Genomic DNA, 20,724 nt, shown 5'->3' with positions numbered 1-20,724 from the left:
AGTTTTTACTCTTTCAAATATGGCCTACAGTCTTGAATGTTTCACTCTGACAATTTAGTTTTTAAGGTTTTGCCTTTAAATGAGATATGTAATGTTTCAATGACACTCGTATCTTCAGTTAGGTTTTGTTCAGGTGCTGGTTATTATGCATTGATTTTTTTTTTTTTGGTTTTTAAAAAGATCTTTATTTTGCATAAGGGTGACATCATACAAGTTACAATTTACAGCCACAGGGGCTGGCTGCGTCGTGGATGATCAGGTAGATATTAACTGAGTAACACAGCCATTTAGCCGGCAACCCGGGGGTCCGGCGGCGAGTCTCATGAGTCTGCAGTGATAGCCATCTGATATCTAGTTATACAAGTGACAGATCTCATGATTTTATCTTTTCTTCATCAACAGTATCATTGCAGTATCCACCCAGCATTGGTGCCATGTTAGTAATCACCCAAGTCCCCACAAATATCCAGAGAGACAGCTATGGTTGGTCGCTGGTGGGAGGGGGGGGGGGATCAGCGGTAAGTGGGTTACCGAGTCTGTGTCTTTAATGCTGTCCGTGAAATGGCGTAATGTGTGTTAGTATAGCTCACTGAGGCATAGGAGCAAGCGGGTGTGTGCGGCGGGGGTAGTCAGCAGCCATTCCAAACAGGACTCAGGTATCCATTAGTGCGGTGCCTGTGTGCCTTCCCAGTTTCGGTGTTGAGAGGTTGCGTAGGGCGCGTCAGTGGCTAATGTACAGCGCTGCGAATTTTTGGCTAATACGTGCGAAGTTGAATGCTAGATCGTACCCTTCATAGCATGTAGGTGCCTTCATGTCTCCGTCCTTCGTGGGTAGCATGAAGTCAACAGGGTGTTGCTTTCTGGTAATGTCATGATGCATCTAATATCCACTTTGCAAGTAAAAAAAGGGGGCCTGGTCAGGGAACTTGACCAGCAAACAAACTGTTCCCTACGCCTATACAATGGCGAGGAAAAAAAACCTGGGGTCCGGAGGGCAGAGAGGAGGGGGTCGGAGGGCAGAGAGGAGGGGGTGGGGGGGAGATCGTCACGGGTTCACACATGCGGTAGTAAGCATGAAGCGGGGCCCGGCAGGGCGTTCTGCAATGGAGAGGGAGAAGCGGGGGGGGGCCTGTGCTCCGGGTAGGGGCTGTTAGGCGTTGCCCGTGGTGCATAGGCAGCGCAGGTCGGCGTTCCATGGGGCATTAGCGCAGTCCGTCTGTAGGGGGGGGAGAATAGAAGGGGGAGGCGCCGTTCTGTCAGCATCTATAGTCAGCATGGGCAGTCTAAGGCAAGGGCAGGAATGCATGTGTAGAGTCGTCTGGTGTGGTGCGGAGAACCACAAGTGTCTGCATCCGATAGCGCAGGTCATGAGGTCAGAAGAGGTGAGGGGGTGGGGGAAAGGGGGCGCTGGGCCGTGTCCGCTCTCCGAGGTAAGGGGCAGCGCTAAAGCAGCTGCCTGGTGTCTCAAGTGATCCCCCATTCCCGGCAGGTGTGCTGGAATGCCTGAAGGTAGTCGTTCCAGAGCTGGGCAATAGGGAATTTACGGAGTCCTGCCGTTTCCTCCCGGCGGAGCACCGTGCCCTCTGCTCGTGCCCAGTTGGTAAAGGAGGCGCGCCAGTGCTGAGTGTGAGGGGGGGTCGTGGCCTTCCAATGTTTTGTGAGCAGGCGTTTGGCTGTTATAAGCCCCATATCCCAAAAGCGTGTCCTCACTATATTAAGTTTTGTGCGTTTGTACAGCCCCAAGATACATGTTTCCCACGTGCGCGCCATTTGTTCGCCAGTGCTGCGTGTGAGGAGTGTAACGACTTCGTCCCAATATGCTTGTATATCTGGACAATGCCACAACATGTGTAAGAGGTCTGCTCCAGTCAGAGAGCAGCGTGGACAGGCAGCATCAGTGGTCGTGAAGTATGTATTTATTTTGTCGGGTGTGAGGTAAGCGCGGTGTAAGATGTAGAACTGAATGATTTTGAAGCGGGGGTTGCGTGGGACATACGTCGGTCCGGCCAGAATCAACGCCCATTCTCCTTCAGTCCAGTCCCGTCCCGTCCTCTATCTGCCGCCCACTTCTCCCGCAGCGGCAATGTAGATGGCTGCGAGTGTGCCTGTAGGGCCTGCGCCAGCCAGTGGATGACGTGCGAGCCATTTCCCATGACATGCAGGTATTGCATGAAGTTGTGTATCGGCAATTCTGCGGTTACATCGCCCCAGGAGGCTGCAAGCGTGCGTAAGAGAGCCGCGTGGAGCAGGAACTGACCAACTGGGAGTTCCGTGGTAGCTGCCAGGTCTGCAAAGGTGAGTAGCGCGCCGTCAGTGTACAGATCGCCCAAGGTGTCCACCCCTGCTTGTGTCCAGCTAGCTAAGCGGGGCACGGTCAGTGCGTCCATCAGCCCTGGAGTGCCCAGTATGGGTAGTATTGGAGCATATGGTGTCGTTGCTCGGGTGAGTCGCAGACAGCGTAGGAAGCACTTGCGCGCTACCGCTAGGTGCAGCTGTGTGGGGCAGGGAGTCCGGGTCATCGGGTGAAATAGCGTGCAGATTTGCGGTTGCGTCCAGGCAGCAGCGTCCGAGGCGGTGTCCTCTAGGTGCTTGCCGCTGAGCCACCCCGCCACCCATTGCATCTGCGCCGAGAGGTAGTACAGCTCCATATTGGGAACCGCCAGACCTCCTGACTCGGTTGGCATGTAGAGCTTGGTCAGCGCTACTCGGGGTCGGCCCTTGTTCCATATGAGGCTACCCAGCAGGATCTCCAAGTCTCGGAATAGCTTATTCGGCACGTAAGTGGGTATATTGGCGAAATAGTACAGTAGTCTAGGCAGCACTACCATTTTGGTAAGTGCTACTCGGCTCGGCACGTTGAGGGGCAAGGTGTTCCAGAATCCAATCTGCGCCCGAATCGAGGCAACGGCCCGCAGGAGGTTCCCCTCCAGCACATCCGCCGGGTTTCGATATATTCTTATCCCCAGATAGCGGAACGTAGTGGGGTACCATTGCAATCTGCCTCCGCCCAAGCTCACATCGCACTCGGGCGTGTCCGGGCCAAAGGAATAAGCCCCCGATTTGGCCCAGTTAACTCGTAGTCCCGACATTTCCTCGAAGGTCCGAAAAACGTCGGCTAGGGAGGCAGGGATGTTAGTTATGTCCCTGACGTACAGCAGTAAGTCGTCAGCGTATCGTGACACTGTGTGCAGGCCATCAGCCAGTGGAATCCCCCATGCAGGTCCTTGCGCCCTGAGGATTGTAGCCAGTGGTTCCATGGCCAGGGAGAATAGTAGAGGCGACAGGGGGCAGCCCTGCCTGGTGCCTCGTCGCACCCGAATGGTGTCCGAAAGCAATACGCCCGTGCGGACCCGGACTGTCGGTTTGTCGTATAGCAGGCCCACCATAGCTTCATAGCCCCCACCTAGTTGGAATTTCTCCATAACCGCCCCCAGGTACGGCCACTCTACCAAATCGAAGGCCTTCTCCAGGTCCAAGATCAGGCACCCAGCTCTGGGCCACTGTCGGGTAGCATACTCCTGGACGCGGAAAAGGCGGCGGATATTGTGAGAGGTATGGCGGGTCGGGACAAAGCCGTTCTGGTCCTGATGCACCAGGTCAGGCACATAGGGGGCCAGCCTCCGGGCTAGCGTTGAGGCCAGTATCTTGTAGTCTGCATTTAGCAGCGCCAGGGGGCGGTAAGAGCCCACCCGCGTGCAGTCCTTATCAGGTTTGGGGATGGAAATCAGGGTTGCTTCATTTAGCGTTGTGGGTAAGGCTGCGTCCTCCAATGCCGCGGCGTACATTTTCAGAAGCTTCGGGATAAGTATATCCGAGCCTGCTTTGTAAAATTCGGCTGGGAGACAATCCGGGCCCGGAGATTTGCCGTTAGACAGATTGAAAATTGCACCCCGGACCTCATCGGGCGCAAGCGAGGCTCCCAGTTCGTCTTGTTGTACAGTAGTCAGGTGTGGCAGCTGTAGAGGAGCGAGGTAGTCAGCAATGTCCGGGTGTGGGTGCTGCAAGCGAGAGCGATATAATGCAGTATAGTGAGAGGTGAACGCGTCATGGATCTGGCGTTGGGTGTACAATAGGCCCCTCCCCTCCACGTGTATCGCTACCACTGGGGTCGAACGCGTCTCCTGTGAAGTCAACCAGACCAGTAACTTGCCAGGCCTGTCACTCAGGTGATGCGTCCTCGCCGAGTGTGCTGCATAGTTAATGTCGCGAAGTCTCTCCAGTAGGCGCGTGTGGTCTGCGCGCGCCCCCTGCAGCGAGTCAGCACCGCCTTGAACGGCCTCCCCCTCCCTGTCTAGTAGAGTATTTTCTAGCCTGGTCAGTTCACTCTCGAGTTGCTGTCTCATGTGGCCCTGTGTCCTCAAACAGTGTCCCCGAATCACCACTTTGAAGGCGTCCCATTCTACCTGGGGGGAGGACGCCGTACCCGCGTTGTCTTCAAAATACTGAGCAATGCGTGTAAGGAGGGAGTCGCGGAAGGCCGCGTCAAGGAGCAATGTCGGCTGCAGTCGCCAGGTGGGTATGGGGGGGCGCGGCTGGTCCCAGTTTATGGTCAAGAAGTGCGGGTTATGGTCTGAGTGCGTGCGGCCCATGTAGAGTGCATTAGTTGCAAGGGGTAAGAGTTCGGTAGACGCCATGAAACGGTCTAGGCGTACATGCAAGTCATGTGCACCCGAGTAGTAGGAGTAGACCCGTGTCCCAGGGTTGTGTGATCTCCAAACGTCATGGAGGTCCCATTGTTCGGCCCACTCCAGCAGCGCCTTCGTGGCACCACGAGTCGGAGCTGGTTATTATGCATTGATACTGCTTTTAAAGTTCACAGATACAGTGTCCCAATGATAGTTTTGTTTTTCTAGTTACTTTGCAATCATGCCTATTTTGCAGTTAAAAGATGCAGTCATAGCTGTGTCTTTAGTTCAGTGATTTTATTTTTTGATATATGTGAATGGTGATGTTCAAGGGTCAAGGGTGTAATGTAGTGACTGAGCCACTTTAGTGGTCTGATGATCTGTGATGACCCTCGATCACCACCATTGTGTACTGATTTTAGTGTGCTATGTTACTTTAGCCTTAATGTAGGATGGTCTTGCATTACAATAATCTTGCCAAAGAACAGAAGGTATGGGATGTCGAGGTGCAGAGTTGTTGGTGATGGTGCACACATGTGCTCCATGGTGGATACTGAGGGATTAAGTGCATAGTGTTATTTGAGTTAGGTGAATTATGACTTTAGCCTATTGGCTTTGACGTGGTAAAATAGCATTCTGCTTTCCAAGTAGTAGAGGCCTATGCTTGAGCAACTCCATATTCTAAACTGCAGCCATCTTCTGAGCCTCTGTAGGTGAGAGGTGATATTTGAGATTACATGTGTTGTTCACCGGCAGTGAACCAGAGCAGACCAGTTCTTATCAGGAGGAATGTGCCTTCTTCGCATTGGCACCAGAACAAAAGCTTGGCCAGCTGCTGTTGGGTGCTTGGTGTGGAAAAGTACAGGAATCTTGTGAGAAAGGTAGGCGGGTTCTTCCAGAAGCTTCGATAGAGGATAGAGTTCTATATTAGAGAAAGGGGGTCCGAGAGAGAGTTTTTCTGAGTGGCAGAGAGAGTTTTCTGAGCGGCAGAGAGATGCAGAGAGAGTTTCTGAGAGGCAGAGAGCTTCTGAGATGCTGAGAGATGCTGATATGCTGAGCTGAGATGCTGGTCTGGTGTTTTGGCGGTCTGATGATACATCACGTTGCAGACGTGCAGTCGTGTGTGTGCAACAGAGAGTCCGGACACAACCAGAGAGAGAGGGAAAGAGAGACGGACCCTTCTTCAGATGACAAGATGCCTAAGATTATGGTGAGGTGTTCTATGTATATCTCACTTTATCTAACTATGCTTTTATTTACAGGCTCTATGTATATGTATGTGTTGATGATTGCCACTAATGTTTACTGTGATGTTTAGTTATTTCTTTCTTTTGTCATCCTATTATCATGTAATAAAGAAACCCTAGAGCATATAATTTGTTTGCATTCCTTGTGAGGGAAGGTTGAGACCCTTTTTTACCAAGTACTTACAGAGGGATGGGCGATTCCCCTCTAATGGGTATTTGTTGATACGGAAGGGAAAGTGCCTCCCATCAGGGATGTCTAAATTACATTGCCAGGAGGAGCATGCGTTGTTTACCCTCTTGTAAAGGGAGGTGTTGTGACTTGTTGTTATTTGCGAGCTCCTCAGCAATGGTCTTATATGTTGTCAGTGTTTATTCCTTTCTTGGGTAAGTATTGTGAAATGTGGTGTCTTTCTGGAACTGAGAAAGGATGTGGTAAGTAATGACCTGGTGACTGACAGAAGCACCAACACATATGGAGAAATTTGTTATTACAATGGCTGTCTACACAAACGTTAGTGGAAAGTGCAGGGGGTGCTTTTCAGCCTGCAGATACACTCTTTGGGGCAGATTTACAAGCCCCTTGCGCCACCAGTGCGTCACTTTTCGTGACGCACCGGCAGCGCATTTCACTGCCCCATATTTACAAGTCAGCCCCTATGCATGCAAAACTTTGCAGGAAAGGGGCGTTCCATGGGTGTTGCTGTCTGTATTCACACGCAACACCCATGAAACCTGACATTTCCAGATTTACGAGGAATCGTAAACCTAGAAATGGGTTGGAATGCTACTACGCCCTGGGGAGGGGGTGGGGGGGCATAGCGAGGCACAACAAGGAGAAATGTTTTCATTTCTCCTCGTTTTTTCCTCCATCAAAGCTTGTTGCATTCTACAAGCACTCATAGAAAGAGGAACATGCCTGTAGTGATTGCTTTTGAACAGGAAGGTGCCACTTCCTGCACAAAAGCAATCTTCCCATGACACAGGCATCCTTGCACCATGGTGCAAGGGTGTCAGCCCCGGGGCATGGCAGCTGTCCGTGCGCCAGCGCAGGGGAGAGCACAGGAATATGACATATTATTGTAAATATGTTGCATTCTTGTGCTTCTGTGCACTCAGCTACCTATGACACCATGGGGTCGAAACGTTGACAGCTTTTAAACCGGCTGCGCTTCAGCACAATATGTTTACGAAGGCTTTCTAAGCATGGTTATGTGAACTGATGTCATCTGTTGCATTAATTGCATTTGCCTTGGCTCACAGAGAAGCCGTATATTGATTCCGTCTGATGAGGATCAGGAGACCTACACTGTATATTACCTAGCTATTTGCACTTTAAATTCCCAGCGCACTCCCTCTCTCTTTCACTTCCCCCTTCACCCATTTGGGGCACTAATGCTATTAGAATAAGTGATACCATTTGTATGAATTATGTTTCTGTGGGTTCACTGTGATTAAATAACCGCGTACCATCATCTATTGTTTATGTTCCATAATTTAACTTACTATTTTGTTTCTTGTGTGAATATATGCGTACTGGGACCCCTTTTCTCACTGTATCGCTATATACCCAGGTCCCAGTGACACTATTTGGGTTTACCCTTTTTCAGTAACGTATTCAGAGCAGGTGCACACCTGCAAGGTATCCAATTGATACATTCAACCACTCAACACGGTAGAGAATGAGCTTCTATCATACACTGAAGAATACAATCAATCAATTATTACAAGACCCCACCAACAACTTCCTTTCCTCCAATACTCCTAACATTGATTTTACACTAAAGAACTAGGTAGCCCGCCTGGAGAAGAAATTGATACGCACAAGACTGCATGGCCATTTGCTGACTAGATATCTTCAAGCAAATGTAATTCCAGTGGGCCTGCAAATAAAAATCGAACCAGCCATCTTCGTGGATGTCCCTAAATTTAAGGAGGGCTACAGCTTTGTTGCAAACAACCGCTCCCGGCACTGGATGGTGCTGGGAGTAGAAACAACGGCAGGACAAGTGCAGGTTCTCATGAGGGAAATTGCGACCCTGAAAGCCGAGATCGCAGGTGATCCTACCCTTACCAACGCCAAAGACGCACTGACACGTTTTGAAGCCACTCTGAAAGACTTTGAGACCAATACTCAGATAAGCAAACTTGAGAAGTTAGCGTGTGACGTCCGCGACTACGATAAAAAGTACACCTACCCGTACCTGCAGGAGGACTATTTTAAACAAGATAACCAGGGACGCTTCACCAACCGAGGCTGAGGAGGTTTCTGAGGCCGACGCAATTTCACCACCTTCTTGGAGTCTTCGTACAGCTCTGATAGCGATAACGAGCAAGCAGGCCAAAGCTCGGGTTACAGATACCAAGATTACAGATATCCACCACAGGGCCCATCTCCTTTTTTAGGACAGGGCCAAATGAGACCACCGCGAGGCCGCGGCAACAATTGGCCCAGAGGCCCCCCATGTGGCCAACCATTGAACAACATGACCTGGGAAACAGGCAGAAGCAGAACACAGAAGCAAGTACGCTTCAAACTGGAGGAACACGGGGAGATATCGACCAGACGGAAGGTATACAGGTGGTAAGACCTCCACCGAACCCGGTTGTTAACATTTCCACCTATATGCTTAAAGAAGAGGAGATACAGGTTTCTTTAAGCAAAGGGTTATCATTTGTATCCACACCCCTCCCCAATAACTTCGCCATCAAGACCGAACTGCACAGATTCTTCCGCAAAATCCGGCTCCGCTACCACTTCAGACAAGCAACAGTCCAGAACCGAACATCCTGCACAGGACTGAGGATCCCCTCAACATTTGTTCTACCTACTTACGCCATGACCAACAAGATTCTGGCCTACGAGAGTGTGGTTCTGAGGGATGTGAACAAAATACTGAAGGAGAGGAAATATACGAAGTTCAATATCAGCAAGACTGAAAACGCGGCACTCTCTGCACTGAAACAGAACAAAGAAATTATAACCAAACCTGTTGACAAAGGGGGCGCCATCGTAATACAAGATGTGTCCAAGTACAAGAGTGAGATACTCAGCCAACTACAAGACGGAGTCAGCTCCAGGAAACTATTTATTTATGTATTTATTTTGAAAGTTAGTATAGCGCGAACAAGATCTTTGCAGATATCAGAGCGCTTCACATAGAAAGGGGGAGCATGAGGGAACATAGTCAAACAGGTAAGTAAAAATGCTAGTAGTACAAGCATGTGGTAGCCTAGAAAAATCACATAAATCATTAATACATATAAAACAAATAATCCACAGGGTCGAACAAGGAGTACAGATCAGTGCGGAGTCTTAACAAAGTTCAGAATAGCACTTCAAGTGTATTTAGCCATGAGGATAGCTTTTACTTCTTTCTTAAACAGTGTAGTGGAAGAGATAAGATGGTCTGACCCTTCTAAATAACTGGCACTTGAAATACTCTCCCTCACCCAACATGGCCTCGAGCAGGGTTTTCTCACTGACCTTGAGTTTCAGTATCTGAACCAGAAACATCCTAGATTACCAACGATATATACCTTACCTAAAATACACAAGGGCATGACGAATCGACCCGGACGCCCTATAGTGTCGGGCTGCAGTTCAATGTTGGAGCCGTTATGGAGATACATTGATTTCATTCTTAAGCCCATCGCTGTGAAAACACAGGCATATCTACGTGATACTATGCAGACTATCAACATTGTGGACCAACTTGTGATATAGTGTCCTTGTACACAAGTATCCCTCAGCAACCTCCATTGAAGGTTGCTAAAGCAGCACTCAACAAAAGGACAGCACCGGTGACTGTACCCACCGAATTCATAATTGCACTCCTACGGATCGCCATGATGAAGAATTTCTTCATTTTTCAAAACAATTTCTACCTGCAGACCAAGGGTGTAGCGATGGGGGCCACCTGTGCACCTGATCTAGCTATCATTTTCATGTACAGTTTTGAAAGGACCCATATTTTCAATGACTCCAATCCATTTGGTAATAATGTGGAAATGTGGATGCGCTACATTGATGATATTCTGATGATCTGGACTGGCAACGCATCCGAACTACTATCTTTCCACGCTTGGTTGAACCTGAGAACACCTGACATTCAATTCACCCTTCAATCAGACGCCCAACTAGTAGATTTTTTGGATATTACCATAAGCGTTGAAGATGAGAAGCTGTATACCACACTCTACCGCAAACCAGCGGAGCGTAATTCACTCGTTCAATATAACAGCTACCACCCGAGAGGCCTCAGGGACAATCTGCCTATCAGCCAGTTCCTGTGTATCCGCAGGAACTGCTCTAAGAAATCGGACTACATTTCGGAATCTGAGGATCTAACCTACTGCCTCATTGAACGAGGGTACCCACACAGACTAACCAAGAAGGCCAGGAAGAGGGCATGGTATAGCCCCCCGGGAAACTTTACTACAGCCCGAAGAGGAAACGGATTCGGTTGGAAAAAGAATGATCTGTGCCACGACATTCTCGACCAAGAGTAACGCCATCAAAAAGGTGAGGAACAAGCATTGGAGTTTGATTTCAGATGATATACAACAGGAATCACCACCAATGCATTCGTAAAGAAAGGCTAAAAGCATCAAGGATCACATTGTCCGTTCTTTCTTGGATTCTCCAGACCCAGCAACACTTCAATCCCTGTGGAATCTACCACCTATCCTTGGGCACCAATAATGTGGCACATGCAAGGCATGTGCCACCACCATCCAGACCAAACAATTTGACTACAGACAGATCACTTTAAAATCATACACTAACTGTAACAAGAGTAATGTCATTTACGGGATCCTGTGCCCTTGCGGCCTGATCTACATTGGCCAAACCCAACAGAAAATTAAAGCAAGGATACTTGAGGATTGCAGTAGCATACGTTGTGAGGTGCCTGGTGCACCCCTAGTTGAGCATTTCAAGACACTAAAACATGCCCCTGAGAGTTTCCAATGGTTGGTCTTGAGAAGACGATGCTGGGACCAGTGGGTGGTAACATGAATCTGATCCTGAACACAAGAGAATCAAAACGGATATCCCTCCTGGACTGGATAAACAATGGGCTGAACGAAGTGGACAATAGCCATGCACAATTAGCAACACTCTACCCAGGGTGAGTCTGGGCCAACATATAACTGATACACCAGTACGCTTTACCCTCCTGTGTTGAGAGGTAAGCGTCAGTCTTAAGGCATCCATGCACATCGACACCCCCCCCGCGCCAGTCTTCGCAATCTACACATAGAACACCATTCACATGCAATCAAATGCCTTTTTACTATCTCGCATAGTTGCTATACCCTCCTGTGTGAGAGGTACCATCCACTGTCGCTGCAAAGCTAAGCATGTTCTCATAATGTATCGCACGGATGCCTTACCCTCCTATGTGAGAGGTACGCACCATCCGTTGTCTATCTTAAGGTCACCCAGTTGTTTTACCAGCATTCACATTTTGTACATAGGGCAGCCTTCCCATGCCATCCAATGTCATTTTACTACTTCTCACGGGTGCTATACCCTCCTGTGTGAGAAGTACCATCCACTGACGCTGCAATGTTAGGCATGTTCTCATAATGTATTGCACTGATGCCTTACCCTCCTATGCGAGAGGTACGCACCAGCTATCATCCTGTGTCAATCTCAAGGTCACCTAGGCGCTTTATCGGCTTGTTCGAGGGGCACACATTTATTAGGTTTTGACTAGCGATGCATGCGTACGAAGTACGCATGCGCTAGCAAAATCTAATGATATCCTCTAATCCTCTATGTGGGGTCGGGTATCCGCCCCCTCCTCCCATTGGCTAGCTCCATAAATGGAGGCTAGCCATTGGGAGCCGGATCTGTCCGTCAAAGGCCGGACCAGATTCGGGGGCGTTCCCGAGAATTTTTCCCTTTCTGCTCACGTCATGTAGACGTGTTCACTCGGTGGGCGGGGCGTTTTTGCGGGCTCGTCGAGGTTTGTTTCGCCGGCCGAGGAAGTCCAGGTGAGTCTTCCCTTTCCTGTCCCCCCCTCCCGCTGTTGGTTCGTTTCCCGCCCCCCCCCGTCAGTGTGTGGCCGTTCCCGCCCCCCTCCCGCTCTCCCGTCAGTGTGTGGCCGTTCCCGCCCCCCTCCCGCTCTCCCGTGGCCGTTCCCGCCCCCCTCCCGCTCTCCCGTGGCCGTTCCCGCCCCCCTCCCGCTCTCCCGTCATCTGCCAGTTTTAAAAATTATTTTGTTCCAGGTCCCGGTCCCGCTCCCCCCCCCCTCCGCCCGCAGCTCCTTCCGTCCTGCTCTTCCCCCCTCCCTCCGCCCGCAGTCCTTCTTCGTCCCGGTCCCGCTCCATACACCCTGATTGGCAGACAGATGAACTGGGCTCACTGGCCCAAAAACTGGGCCACCCTAACACCCGCACCACTGCTCCGTGGCGGCACATCTCACTTCACACCCCCGACACCAAACCAAGCAGCTGCGCAACTTACACTCCAGCAGGGTATGCCAACTCCTGCCCGGACTCGTCAAACTCAATAACATCGACAAACGGCGCCGCGGCACCGCCAGGTTCAGTCCGTAGACTAAGACACGACAACCGAAAGAGGACAAGATTCGGTACTGCACAAAACACTTAAATACATCAATCAATGTGCCGACGTGTGCCTCCGGAAACTTAAATGTCACTCACAAAACCTTATTTTTGACGATTTTCTATTGGAATATATGTTTTCTTCATTTTTTCCACGTCCGCAAAGTCAGACGAGGGATCAAGGGAATGCCTGTCTGTTGCCTTTTTGGTGGATTTCACTCCTCTATAGTCAAGCGTCAGATCGTATTACACTCTGCATACCTACTGACGTTTTACTCTTCTTTCTTGACAAAGGGCAGCGGCTTTAGCATCTTTTAAAACAAGAATTGGCAAAGCCAATGTGTCCCGTCTTTCAGAAACATTACCCGACCTTTTGACTATGCCACGCTTGTTACCGATGCTGTTCTGCATCTGGAAAATGCAAACAATGTTTCTTTTCTGATGCAAAACAGTAACAGGCAAAAAATTAAAAAAAATAGCACAGGACACAAACGCGTCACCACACAATTGTTTGGCTTGTGTTTTTGTGAACCCCAAAAGTGAGCCAAAATCCCCAAAATAATATGTTAGCACATTGTTGCCATATTCATATTAGATCATATTGGGCAGAGAAACCGAAGTTCATAACCCAGTTTCTGTAAAAATCACTCATTGTGTGATACTGTGCAATTGGGCTAATTTTTCTGGATTCATTTCTAGTATATTATGAGAATAGGTCACTTTCAGAAACAGAGAAGGCACCAGCATTGAAAGATGTACTGAAACCAGACATTCACTTTGTGTAACTTATTTTTATTAATAAAGTCAAGAACTAGAATATTATAGGCAGGGCTACTGGAATTATGTATTTAGGTGGCAGCCGCATTTTTCACATAATTATGGATTTGCCACAGTTGCCACACAATCCATCCTCGGGGCTGTCAAGGTCTTACCCTGGGCTTGACTTCTATGTATTAAGAAGGAAGATAAGTGCCTGGCAAAAGGTTTATTTTGCCAGGCCATAGTGGCAGTTTAGAAACTGCACACACAGGTTGCTCACATTGTCCTTCTTCTGTCTCCATGGAGCTTAGAGTGCTAAAGGTCACGTCAGTGAGTCGACTGATACAACGTGCGCCCTTCTTCAGCTGCATTGGTGTACAGTCTCAGAGCACAATGTTCCTAAATGTGTACTCTGTAACCTCCCTCCCCACGGTGCCAGTAAAAATCTCATACACCTGGCAGCACGCCCGTAGTATCTGAAGCTTCACCACATATACTGACGGAGTATGCCTCAACGGTGCCCTGTAAGAACTGTAGAGGTTTACTGTTGTGATGTTTGTGGCGCTACAATAGTAGGGGAAAAATGTAATTCTGAACATATTTCAAGCTTGTAGGATTGGAAACGTTTTTGTCAGATAAGGAAGATCAAAAAGAGTTGTTACTGAACGCCAGAGATGGTGTCAATCGCTTTAAAATTTTGAGAGTCTGGGTGGAGGGCTTGTGGATGGAAGAGAGTAGTGGAATGAATGAGGGGAAACGAGGCAGAGATCAAACTGGGTGGTTTACATTAGCAGGTAGAGGTAGTGCACTTTGGGGATAGAGGAACTAAAGTATAAAGGCAGCTACATAGTACCGACTTGTGTGGGGGGACTCTGTGTGGGGGGGCTCTGTGTGGGTGTGTGGGGGGGCTCTGTGTGGGTGTGTGGAGGGCTCTGTCTGAGTGTGTGGGGAGGCTCACAGTGTGTGTGAGGGCTCTGTGTGGGTGTGTGGGGGGGCTCTGTGTGTGTGTGTGTGTGGGGGGCTCTGTGGGTGTGGGTGTGTGTGGCATTTGCGAGAGATTAAGCTATTGGCATTGTAAATGACAATGCAATTTATTTATCGTTTTCAAAAAGAAAACATAAATAAAAAAATTGTCATTTACAATGCCAATAGCTCTAACTTTTCCAAAGGCAAAACCGTTGCATTGTAAATGCTTGTTATTATTGTCCTCTAAGTATTCGCCGCGTCTCCATGTGACTCATAGTTTTTATCCCCACAAGATATCCTCTCCCATTGAATCAGGCCTGGTGCTCACTTCGAAAGCGTCCATGTTTATTTGCAAGATGCACCCTGGCTCCCCCCACCTGCCGTCTTTTATGCGAGTTTGGATTCATCCTTTATTCCACCTTTGCAACATACTTGGGATGTTTCTCCCAATTGATGCTTTTCTTTTGTCTTGCTTCGGTCGCTTCCCACGAGCTGCGGCCAGAAGTCTTTCCTCACTTACACACCTTACACTGCGGCACGTCTTCAACCTACGTGGTACTACGTGCACACGCGGATCGCTTGGATGTTATAAGCCGCCTGTGTGTTTCCATCCGGTCCTTTCCCCATTTCATGGATTCTGGTGACACGGTAAGAGCAATTTATTAATCCGCTTCACCTCTGACACACTCCCCCTGCTTTTTTGACATACCGTGCATCCCGGCCACTCAGCCTGACTTGATGCAACTTTTTCCTTCTACCCACAGTAACGACCGAATTTATCAGACGACCCTGATTTCCGCCCTCAGGTAATTCCTTGACACCCCACCGGTTTGACAGCTTCTGCTGCGCCAACCGGGAAGTTGTTAGTTCCCTAACACACTGGGTCTTGTTTTTATTTTGGTTTTATTCTTAGATTGATGCGTTTGGGCAGGCCAACTTCGGAGGCCATTTGTTTGAATTTTCCACGAGGGGACCAGTCAGTTATTCCCCCTACGTAAGCTCATGCTCTTTCTTGACAGTTCAGCCCTCGTTATGATACAACGCTCGAGGCTGCTGAGCCCGCCACCACTTGTAATTTTGATGAATTTTTCTGCTACTGGTCATTTGTATGCAAATTCGTCCTTTCCACTGTGGAGCCCACGTGCCCATGTGACCATGGTAATCCCGCCGTGAATCCATTCCACGGTAAACCATTTTTTTCCTCTCTGCCTATTTCCTGAAATTCATTTTCTTTGTCCAGACCACTAAGTCCCTTTTGTTTCATGTCTTAGATGCCCCCCACCTCCTCATCACCCTTTTGTCCTGAGGAAGACACCCTCCAAGGTTTCTCAGCTACCGATGATGCCATGGGGTCGAAACGTCGACAGCTTTTAAACCGGCCAGCTTGCGCTTCAGCACAATATGTTTACGAAGGCTTTCTAAGCATGGTTATGTTAACTGATGTCATCTGTTGCATTAATTGCATTTGCCTTGGCTCACAGAGAAGCCGTATATTGATTCCGTCTGATGAGGATTACATGACCTACACTGTATATTACCTATCTATTTGCACTTTAAATCCCCAGCGCACTCCCTCTCTCCTTCACTTCCCCCTTCACCCATTTGGGGCACTAATGCTATTAGAATAAGTGATACCATTTGTATGAATTATGTTTCTGTGGGTTCATTGTGATTAAATAACAGTGTACATCATCAATTGTTTATGTTTCCATGATTTAACCTACTATTTTGTTTCTTGTTTGAATATATGCGTGCTGGGATCACTTTTCTCACTGTATCTGTGCACTGCAGCACTTTCTTGTAGATCTTCCTCCTTTTGTATAATCCAAGTATATTTTTTCATTTCAGAATCGAAGTGGGGGATAGGGATCTAACTCGAAGGATGTTCCAAAGCTTTTTTATTTTATCAAAACAGTTTCCATACTTTTTGTTAAAAAAAATAACCGTTCCTCTACTGTTAATGATGACCTTGAGTTTTCTCAGGTTGATAGGAGAAGGTCTCCTGCAGTGTAAAGACTAGTATAAATTGCTTATGTTTGCATTTTTCATTTGAAGTGTGTGCATTACTGGGCAGTCTGACGAAGGCAGATAGAAATTAGGAAACGTGGTGAAGGGTGTGTACAGGCAGGACAGCAGAGTCGCAGAGAGTACTCCTGGACAAGTAGACAGGCTCTTGTGACTCGGCTCCTTAACACTGAGCTGTCAACACTTGGACGTGGCACTTGGAATAGTATGGCCAGGTTTTGGATGAAGGCTCATGCTGTACTGCAGAGCGGCAGAAGTGCAGAACAAGGGGCCTCGACCCCAGGTTCATCTCCCACCTGAGCTTTTGAAAATTTAGTTAGATGATCCAGCCAGAACCAGTTCAGTGAAAGGAGGCAGCAGGTAGGCTCTCACCACTAAAGGCACACACCAATGGCTGGAAAAGCAAACACACCCAACTCGTACCTTACATGATGCACTTATTGACTAGTGGTTTGCACCTGAATCTGTATTTGGCTCAATGTTATGGCCTGTGAAGCAGTGGTGTTGTTCAAAAAGTTAAACATTTCCACCACTTACTTCAACCTGCCGTCCTTAGCATGAAGTCCCCTTTATTATCCAGAAAGGTGTGCAGAGTTTTTACCGGAAGAAGCACGCCTGCCAATTGTTGCGACACAACATAAGATGCCGGCCGACTTTGTGCGGCCTTTGAAAAACACCCATGTAAATATTACCATGTTTAATTTATTTTTGAAGGAGGAAACAGAGGTGATCAGGCTGCATCTGAGTTCTCTCCTGGCCTTACAAGTGTGTTTGTAACACTTAGCCGGGCTAACTCGGTGTGGAGGCACGCTAAGCTCCTCAGTATAAATAATTGTGACTGATAACCTTTTGCTGGTATGACACAACACAGGATCCGGCCATCCTGGTGCTCGAACTTGCCTTGTTGTGCGTACCCGTTCATTAAGCCAGACGCAAGAACTTCTACTCAGGCAGCCTACTGAACGAGTACCTTTCAAGCTGCAAAACAAGCAAATCCAATTACCTTCTTCAGCGTCAGACTGGACATCTGCTCCGCTACAGTTTGTTCCATCTGCTACTGCATAAGTGAGCACAGAGCGACTGACGTTGTCTCTTTTTTATTACCGTGAAGACTGACTTGGAAATAAAAGAGGGACGACGGTGCTTAGTTTGACCCCAGTGCCACTACAGCTAAAGCCTGCATTGACGCTGTGGGCAAACACCCTCTAGAGGCTGGAATTGAGTGATGGCCTGGGTGACCTGCTGTAAAATAGATCCAGAAATAACAAAATCAGCCCCCCTGTAACAGAACCGCCCCCCCACCCTTCCTGCCTCTCAGGCAAGTGCCTGGTACTGCCAGTCTGGGCCTGTCTCAGGCCAGCTTCCAGATGCCTGTGCACAGTGCCAGAGGGTGTCTATTAAGACAGGAGACCGGTATGAAGAAGATGTTATTTATTATGTAAATAACAAACAAAAGGCCCACACGCAGGTGGAATACAGGCGTGCTGATCCTTAGAGAAAACATGCAAAACATGCAACTTGGATAATGTTTTAAAAGACAAATGTACAACATCTCCATCCTTTTCCATTTAAATAAAACAATGTCAATATCAGACAATCTTCAAATCGTTTGGGTGGTTTAATTTCCCTTTTTCCTGAAATCAAACTGTTTAAATGTGTTGTAGTTTGTAAAGACTCATTGTCAATCAATCCCGTTCTACAATTCTCTAAATTTTCCTTTACAAGAGTAATATTCTGAGAATGTGAAAACGAATCAGATTCTTCTGAAACCTCAACTGAAGAAGTTAAGCACCGTGCAAATGATGCTTCCGAAGAATCCATTATTGACATTACTCTGTTCTTCTTCTGAGCATGAATTACTATTGTTCAATCATTGTTCATAACAATCCCATACATTAAGTTCATTTTCAACATCTCCATCAAACTTATTAGACAGGGGAATTTCTTCTTGGCCTTGATTTTAAACTTATTACATCAGTTTTACACCACCATCCCTTGACCCCTAAATTGACAGCTCCACTTGATACTTCAATCACTCTGAACGGTTTGGGGAATTTTGATTCACCTTTCTGTACTTTCACTGGTTTTTTAATGATAACCCAGTCACCTTTCCCAATAGATTTGTTTTTCGCTTTGTGACTCACATCATGATATCTTTTTGTTAACTTCTGTCTTTTAATGATCTTTCCCTGAACATTAACATCTTTATCCTTAATACAGTACACTCCGTCATTCTTAGCTGTGAGAATAGTGTTACACATCCTTCCACGCATTAAATAAAAGGGTGTATTACCTGTGATACTATTTCCTGTATTATTGAAACTATTTACTTTCTCGTATATATGTTCTTTTACAGGTAAATGTGATACAATGGCTAATTGTACACCTTCCTTCAGAAATCTGTTGACACGTTCTACTTGTCCATTTGAAGATGGACTATACAAAGGTGTTTTTTCTTGTCTACTTCCCAACATTTTTAGAAATGTGCACATTTTAGTAGAAACCAACTGTGTACCATTGTCTGATACAATTATTTTGGGTTGTGCTTCTATTGTAAAAAATATTTTTAAAAATTCAATGTTGATCTCTGTGGTTATATTTGGTATACAATCTTAATGAATCCATTTTGAATAATAGTCTTGTAGGACAGCCAAAAATTCACAATCGCTATCTAAAATTTTGAATGGGCCTAAAACATCAATAGCAACTGTGGACCAAGGTCCCTTGGGTATTTCAACCAATTGCATTTCATTTTTGCTTATCTTCTAGTGTTTATCTGCGTTTAAGCATTCAACCCAGTAGTCTACATGTAAATTAGCATTGGCATTGATCCCTGGCCACCAATAATAATTCCTTAAAATGTTCTTAGTAGCAGAAGATCCTGAATGTCCTCTAAGAACCAAAGATAATCATTTTTGCTTAGTAGATATGGTGGTAAAAAAAAAACATGCCTCATTAATAAATCCTTTTCAACAGTTAGACACTTGTTGATAACATTTCAGTTCTTGGTTTAAGTTTTTGAATGGTGGCCATTTACCAGTTACATATTCTTTCACATTTTGTAATGTGCGATCCTTATTTTGTGTTTCTACTCGTTAACTTTCTGTAATCGTTCCCTCATTCAGAATGGTAGCATCAATAGGTGCTACTACACACTCCATGTCTTCTATACTCTCTTCCTCACAATCAATGAATTGTAATCTCGAAAGACAGTCTGCACAGCAGTTTAAGCTTCATGGAATGGGTTTCATTTTGATTAAACTCTTGTAATTTTGCCATGAGTCTTACCAACCTAGATGACGCTTTACCATTACCTCTTCCACATCCATCCATCATGTAAATTAAAGGTTTATGGTCCATTATGATTTCAAACTCCTTACCCCACAAACACATTTTAAGCTTTTCCACAGCCCAAATGTAACCTAGAGCTTCACATTCAATAGTGCTGTAAAATCTTTGTGTATGTGTAAGTCTTCTCGAAATGTACCCAATAGTATACTCCTTGTCTCTTTTTTTTTTGGTTGAAAACTGCTCCAATGCCTACTGCACTGGCATCCACAGTTATTATATTTTTCTTATTTGCATCAGTGTTGGGGCCTCAACTATATCTTTTTTAGATGCCTCAAAAGTACAATATTGCTCTTTATTCCACTCAGTTGCGCAATGGTTCAACTATATCTACATATCCCGCAATGATGCAAGAATAATATTCACTTAGACCCATGAATGACTTTGATGACTTTAATGTTTCTTTGTCTCTAGGTTTTGATGCTTCTCTCATTCCTTTCTCTTTGAGAATGGTCAAAACAACATCTAATATTTCATTATGTTCCTTAACAGTTTCTGCATGCACTAAAATGTTGTCTAGAAACTTTTCCCACACCTTTTGTGTCTTTAAAAATTATGTCCATTAATTTTTGAAAGACGCTAGCAGCAGAAGCTAGACCAAATGGTAATCTCACATACCTGTAAGCTCCAAATAGAGTCACAAAAGTAGTGAGATCCTTAGATTCTTCCGCTAACTTAATTTGGTGATATGTTGACTTGAGATATATCAAAGAGAAACTTTTTGATGCTGACGTAGATGCTAAAATCTCTTGTATCTTGGGCAAAGGATGGCAATCTACCACAATATTTTTATTTAAAGATCTTAAGTTAGCACACAACCTGATGTCCCCATTTTTTTTTTTTGTGACGACGATGGCAGAAACCTATTCAGAAGACTCTGTGGCCTCAATGACACCTTCCTCACAAAGTCTTTCCAACAAAATATTATGTTCCTTCTTCACCATTAATGGAACTGGGCTGACTTTATGTGTTACTGGAAAAGCACTTTCCTTTAGCTTGATTTTATGTTCTAAGCCTTTAACACACCCTATGTGCTCTTGAAAAACGTCTTTATTTTTGCTCAAAACAACGCCTAATGGCAACTGATCATCTGACAAACCTATGCAATCTACATAAGTTTTCGTCCAATACAATACGAATAACACCAAGTTTGGCTAAGTCTTTCCATCCCCCTATATTGC

General features: G+C 46.5%; 1 long non-coding RNA gene across 1 annotated transcript in view; it reads left to right on the top strand.

The window, feature by feature from the left end:
• The first annotated feature begins 14,724 nt into the window (after window positions 1–14,724).
• LOC144822320 (uncharacterized) overlaps window positions 14,725–20,724 on the top strand; it is a 201,101-nt gene continuing 195,101 nt past the window's right edge. Inside the window, exon 1 of the long non-coding RNA XR_013608599.1 lies at window positions 14,725–14,818. This is a non-coding gene — a long non-coding RNA (uncharacterized LOC144822320). The remainder of the gene's footprint in view (window positions 14,819–20,724) is intronic.

Source organism: Lissotriton helveticus, chromosome 3_1 (assembly GCF_964261635.1).
Source record: "Lissotriton helveticus chromosome 3_1, aLisHel1.1, whole genome shotgun sequence".
Lineage (NCBI taxonomy): Eukaryota > Metazoa > Chordata > Amphibia > Caudata > Salamandridae > Lissotriton > Lissotriton helveticus.
This window is presented reverse-complemented; position numbering and strand designations above follow the sequence as displayed.